General features: G+C 43.5%; 1 pseudogene; it reads left to right on the top strand.

Moving 5' to 3' along the window:
* The first annotated feature begins 1,033 nt into the window (after positions 1–1,033).
* LOC102845589 overlaps positions 1,034–7,031 on the top strand; it is a 37,753-nt pseudogene continuing 31,755 nt past the window's right edge.

Raw genomic sequence — 7,031 nt, 5'->3', positions numbered from 1 at the left:
AGAGTCAACCATTTTGAATAATATTGCATGAGTTCCTTGTTTTTCAATGCAGCATAGTATTCCATTGTGCGAATATACCACAGCTTCTCTAGCCAAGGCTGCAGTATTTGATCTTAAGCAGCAAGGGTTTCAAGTTCTCATTTTCATTAAGCAGGGTTGTATCATCTGGATAACACAGGTTATTGATGAATCTTCCTCCGATCTTGATGCCATGTTCTTCTTCCTGTAGTCCAGCTTCTTGACTAATTTGCTCAGCACACAAATTGAATAGATGTGGAGAAAGGATACAACCTTGATGCACGTCTTTCCAAACTGGAAACTATGGCAGTGTTCTCTTGTTCTATTCAGACAGTTACTTCTTGGGCTATGTACATGTTTCACATGAACCATTAAGTATTCTGGGATTTCCATGCTTCTCAATGTTAGCCATAATTTGTTATGATCCACAGAGTCAAATGCCTTTTCAAGGTCACTGAAGTACAAGTAAGCATCTTCCTGATGTTTCTGCTTTCAGTCAGGCTCTGACAGCACCAATGATAGCCCTATTCTGTAGCCTCTCTGAATCCAGTTTGGATTTCTGGGAGTTCCCTGTCAATATACTGCTTTGCTAGTTTGTCAGTTTACTGTACTGTGATAACTTGTGTATTGCTGTGATGTTGGAAGTTATGCCACCAGTATTTCAAATAACAGCAGGGTCACTCATGGTAGATAACTTTCAGTGGAGCTTCCAAATTAAGAAGCACAACTGACTACCCATTTCTGAAATAACAGACCTTTTCAAGTCCTATGACAAACACAGCTATCTTCAGTAGAAGAGCACTGAATAGCTTGTGAACTGCCAAAAGAACAGACAAGTCTGTCTTGGAAGTGCCACCAGGGTGTTCCTTAAAGGCAAGGATGGTGAAACTTTGCCTCACATCACTTTCAGCATGTATCAGGAGGGGCCAGTCCTTGGAAAAAGACAGCATGCTTGGAGGGGCGGAGGGTCAGAGAAGGAGAGGAAGATCCTCAACCAGACAGATTGACTGCAACGATGGGCTTTAGCGTGTAAGAGGTCATGAGGATGGGATGGAATAGGGCAAGGTCTGGAGGTGGTGTAGACACCAAACCTTTCATGGCTTGTGTTATATGCTACCTACCATGGGGTGGGGGAAACGGGGAGCAGAAAAGCCAATGTTTTGTTTCTTTACTGAGATGCTGTTGGGTGGACTCCAGAAAACTCTGCTCTGTAGGGTTTTCTGTGGCTGATCCTTCAAAATTAGATCACCAGGCCTTTCTTTAGGGGTTCCTTTGGATGGATTTGAACTTCCAGCCTTTTGGTTAGCAATGAAGAATTCTGTAGATAAACACACAAACAAAATCTATTTTAAAAAGCTAGTGGTGGGAAGCTGAGCTGCAATCTCAAAGGCACACAATTCAATTCCACCAACGGCTCCATGGGAGAGAGGGATGGACAATCTCCTCCCGTGAGATTTACTGCCTCTGAAAATGCACTGGAGGATCAGATTCAACAAGATAGCAAACACCAACCAACAAAAGTGAAGAAGGCTTTTAGAGAACCCTGGAAGGAAATCCTAGAGGCAGAGCCAGCCACCCCCCCCGCCACACACACACACTCCAGTCCATTAGTTTTAGAAAAGGCTTTCCTGCACCCAGCTTGCCCATTGAAAGACTTTGCTGGGTGTTTCTCCCTTGGGAAAAACGACCTCTTATGGGAAATGCAAGTGACCAAGTTCAAATAGCTTAGATGGTGAGCACACTCCCAGCTGAAGAGTCCAGAAGCAACTTCCATTTTCAGTCCCATGCAGTAGACCTTGGAAATATTGCAAGTTCAGTTCAAATCACCACACTAAAGCAAGTAACATCTCAAAGCAAGCCAACAGGGTTGGTTTGTTTCCCAGTGCATAGATAGCATTATGGAAAAGTGTTAAATGCTGTGAAAAAGACCAAAACGAGATACAGACACAAAGTGAGTACATGATCTTGGAAAGATGGCACTGATGGACTTGCTCAAAGCAGAGTTATCATGAACCTTCCACTTGTAGAAAACCCGGCATCCGTAGCATACAATCAAGCAAAAGACAGTAAAATGGGGTTTGGATGCATTCAAGCAACTGAAACTGAAGCAAAGTGGGCAGAGACGGAGAAGTGAGTGGGCGGCAATGTAAACACAACGGGAAGGTTTGAGAGGAGAGGGGGAGAAAGTTAGAGACAAAAGAAGGTGGAAGAGAGAAAGGAGGTTAGAGAGGGCTTAAAGAAGAGGGAGATTGGAGCAGGGATAGAGGAAGGTGCTGCCAACACAGCTTTCCCCAGGCTGTTCTGCCGCAACCTGGGCACACTGGAATTGCTGCTGTCATGTGGAAACAAGGACAGGGTGAGACGTGAATCTAGGGACTGGGTGTCAAGTTGACTGGTCAGTCCAAGGAATCCTAGGGTATAATGCAACTTTCTTTTCTTCCATTCAACCTGGAATGTGCAAAGAGCATTCAATGGATCTCTTTATTCTTCTTTTCCATTGCTAAGCCTAAACAATACTGTCTTTGCTGCCAGATGCCAGCAAATCTCTCCAAACCCAGTGCTTCATCGATTCATTTCCTGTGAGATTGTCTTCCTAAACTCTCCCACGTTGGGAGAACTCAACAATTGAGGACTTAGGATCTCACTGGTGCCAAGGTTGCTAACAAGCATAGAAATCTTTACCCACATTGACGTTTTCTCAAGAAATAATGGCAAAAGCACCAAAAAAAGGGACTAGCCATGATCTCTTATCCTGCTTAGGTCAGTGATAATTGGTTCTGTGCAGCTATTGGGCCACCACTCATCTGTCAGTTTGCCATAATGTGGTGGCGTGCACAAGGTTTGCTCTGAGGCTAAAAGCTATGCCATCTGTATTTCAAATACCAGCAAGGCAGGGTCACCCATGGCGGGCAGGTTTCAGTAAAACTTCCAGATGAAGAAAGGCTAAAATAAAGCAGGACTGGGCATTCAATTCTGAAATAACAGGCCCTCAAAACCCCATCACTAGCAGCGGAACATTGTTCAATACAGTGCTGGCAGATGAGCCTTTCAGGTTAGAAGGCATTGACTGCAGAAGAGCTAGCTGTGTCCTCAAAGTCTACATTAATGATGTGGATGGAACAATGCTTTCACCCAAAGAAAGGCCTTCATTTGCTGATGTGCCAAGACTCAAAATGATGGGAAATAGCTGTAAGCATCTCTTAAGAATTGGAATTGGACCAGAGGCTCCGCTGGAGAAGGAGGGGGAGTCTCCTCTTGTGCCAGTTGGATGTGATTCGATGGTACATCACAATTAAAAATAAAAAGAAAAGAAAAGAAAAAAAGAATTGGAACCGGGCGTGTACGAAATCAAATCTAGGAAAACTGAAAATAAAATGGAAGGCATAAAGGCAGACATTGGCGGCATTAGTGAGCTGAGATCATCTGGTATCAGCCATTTTGAATCAGATAATCATGTGATCTACAGAAACGACAAATTGAAGAGGAATGATGATTCATCATCGAAAGGAACTTGTCAAGATCTGTGCTGAAGTACAACGCTGGCATAGGATACTATTTATACCCATACACAGGAGATCTGTTAATACTTGCATTTATTAAAATATATACACGAACCACTAAAGCTAAGGATAAAAAACCCTGAGGATTTCTACTGCCTCCTGTAGGGGACTTTTGTGGCCTACTGGGTAAAGAGTTGTGCTGTCAACACAAAGGCAGATAGTTCAAATCCACTGCTGCTCTGATGGTGAAAGGTGGGAAATCTCCTGCGGAATGATTTACAGACTCTTAAAGTTCAATTATGAATCAGGTCCAAATCAATGGCAATGAGTTGTCATACAATTTATAGTAATTAATGACTGGCATGCAAGAGTTGGAAACAAAGGACTAATAGTTAGAAAATGAGACCTTGGAGACAGGGATGAAGTTTAATTTTGCATAATCAACAATTTATTCATTGCAAATGCAAACAAAATCTTGTTGCAGATCATTTAAAAAAATAACTAGAATAGGGAGAGAACAGCCAAAAAATCAAGACAAATTTAGAAGAGGCTGTGACACCAGGCATATCATTGTTGGTGTAAGATGAGATCCATGTGGGCTAAAATTAGAGAATTCCAGAAGAATATCTATGTGTTATTGACTATGCAAAGACATTTGACTGTGTGGATCACAACAAATTTTGGCTAACACTGAGAAGAATGGGAGTCCCAGAACACTTAATTGTGCTCATGCAAAACCTCTATCTAGACCAAGAATCTGTTGTCCAAATAGAGCAAGGGAACACTGCATGCATGGTTCAAAATCAAGAAAGGTGTGCATCACAGCTGTATCGTATCTCCATACATATTCAATCTGTATGTTGAACAGATCATTCAAGAAATTGGACTTTATGGAAAAAGAATGTTGTTATCAGGATTGGAGGAAGATGCACCAATGATCTATGTTACACAGATGACACAAACTTGATTATGGAAAGGGAGGAGGACTTGGAGCACTTGCTGCAGAAGATCAAAGACTACACCCTTCCATATGACTTGCATCTCAACATCAAGAAGACAAAAATCATGGTAAATGGTACATGGAAAAAGACTGAATTGTCAAAAGTTTCATTTTACTTGGATCCACAATCAACATCTATGGTGATGTTGTTGTTGTTGCTGTTGTTATGTGCCATCGAGTTGTTTGCGACTCATAGTGACCCTATGTACAACAGCCCTAAACCATGCTCTATCCTGTGCCAATCTTATTGCCTCTGACACACCCATCCCGATTACCCCAGTCACTGAATCAATCCACCTCATAGAGGGTCTTCCCCTCCTGTGCTGTCCCTCCACTCTACCCAGCATGCTGTCCCTCTCTAAAAACCTGTCTCTCCTTACAACATGTCCAAAGTATGTCAGGCGAAGCCCCAGAATCCTTGCCTCCAAGGAGTAGCCTGGTTTAACCCTCTCTAGGATGAATCTGTTTGTTTTCTTGGCAGTCCATGGTACATTCAATACTCTTCTCCAGCACCACAGCTCAAAGGCGTCAATTCTCCTTCTATCCTCCCTAGTTATTGTCCAACTCTCCGATGCATGACAAGTGATTGCAAAAACCATGGCCTGTATCAGGTACACCTCAGTCTCCAGAGAGACACCGTTGCTCTTGAGTACTTTAGAGAGGTCACTAACCGCAGACTTTCCCATTGCAATACATTTTTTTATTTCCTGGCTACTGGTGCCAAGAGTGTTCACTCTTTAGCCGAGCAAACTGAAGCTGTGAACAATCTCAATCTCTTCACCATCCATCCTGATGCTACTGATTGGTCCGGTGGTGAGAATTGTTGTCTTCTTGACATTGAGCCTCAGTCCATACTGAAGGCTGCAGTCCTTGACCCTCTGCAGTAAGCGCATGAGGTCCTCCTCAGTTTCAGCGAGCAAAGTTGTGACATCTGCATAATGCAGATTGTTGATAGATCGTCCACCAATCCTAACGCCACGCTTCTCCTCATAGAGCCCAGCCTCTCGGATATTCTTCTCTGCATAAAGGTTGAAAAGGTATGGAGCTAGGACACATCCCTGGTGTACACCCTTCCCAATTTTGAACCATGCAGTGTTGCCCTGCTCTGTTCTGACGACTGCCTCTTGGTCCAAGTATAGGTTTCGCATTAGCATGATTAAATGTTCTGGGATTCCCATTCTTCTCAGAGTCAGCCACAGTTTGTTATGATCCATGCAGTCAAATGCCTTTGCATAACAGATAACCTATCTATGGTAATAGTAGTAAAAAAATTAAGAAATGTGTTGCATTGGGCAAGTGCTAACGAGTAAGGATGTTAATTTAAAGACTAAGATGTGCCTGATCGAAGCCATGTTATTTTTTCATTTGCTTCATATGAATGGGAAAGTTGGATGATGAATAAGGAAACATAACAAGTTATGCCTTTGAATAGTGGGATTGGCAGAGTGTATTAAATAGCACGTGGACTATCAAACAAACAAATCTGTTCTGGAAACTAGGATGCTCCTGGGTGCAAGGATGGTGAAATTTGGTCTCACGTGCTCTGGGCATGTTATCAGAAGAGAGCAATCCTTGGAAAAAGGCATCATGCTGGGGAAAGCAGAGGGGCAGCAAAGAAGAAAGACCTTCAATGAGTTAGATTGATACAGTATCTGCAACCATGGGCTTGTGTACGGCTGAAACTTGTGAAAAGAGCAGGATTTCAATTTGTTGTCACAGGATTGTGATGGGTCATAGCTGACTGGATGGCATCTAACACCAAGTAATCTGTGGTGAACAATTTAACATGGTATGGGATGGTTCACTATAGATTACAAGGAAGCCCATACTTTCTTTGTTTGTTGAGTGTAATCTGTGCTCGGTGAATGTCACAAAGTAGTGTCAGATTCAAATCCAGATGTTCTCGATTCCAAAGTCTGTATGCTGTGTCCTTTCCCTGCAGATAACATCCTTAGCCTCACATTGGTCCCAGCTTCACCCCAGTCCCCTTCCAGGGATGACACCCTGAGTCCACGCTCCCTGCTTGTATCAGTGTACCCCTTGCCTGTAACACCCCTTTTCCTCTCTTCCTGGTAAAAAGGCTCACTTATCCTCCCAGGCCTCTCTCCCGCACAAACCTCCATTCGGTCATGTAACACATCACTAAGCTCGTGCTCCTGCCTCTTGCACTCATCCTGGAGTGAGAGTTCACACCAGGCGGGACCATGTCTGAGTGCTAACTCTGCAGTTTCTCTCAGGGCAAAGCTCACTCCCTCACAAAAATTCAAGTAACCCTTCTCAGGTAGGTGCATCATCCAGCTGGGAACACGGCAGCAGTCTTCTAGTCATGCCTGTTGTGGACAAAATTGCACAAGAGGCTCTGGACAACGACTAGGATCAACCCTGACGCAGAAATTGGCCAAGGCAACTCAGACTGTCATTCCTTAGCTGTTTGTTTATCTTTCTAAAATCTTCCTTTCAGATCTCTCCCTCCTAAAAATGGCTGGCCCACTTCTGTCCCAGGCAGGATATTG

This window comes from Elephantulus edwardii, unplaced genomic scaffold (genome assembly GCF_000299155.1).
Source record: "Elephantulus edwardii isolate Elephantulus edwardi_28Jun2011 unplaced genomic scaffold, EleEdw1.0 scaffold00086, whole genome shotgun sequence".
Taxonomy (NCBI): Eukaryota; Metazoa; Chordata; class Mammalia; order Macroscelidea; family Macroscelididae; genus Elephantulus; species Elephantulus edwardii.
Note: the sequence above shows the minus strand (reverse complement) of the source record. Positions and strands in the feature narration are given on the sequence as shown.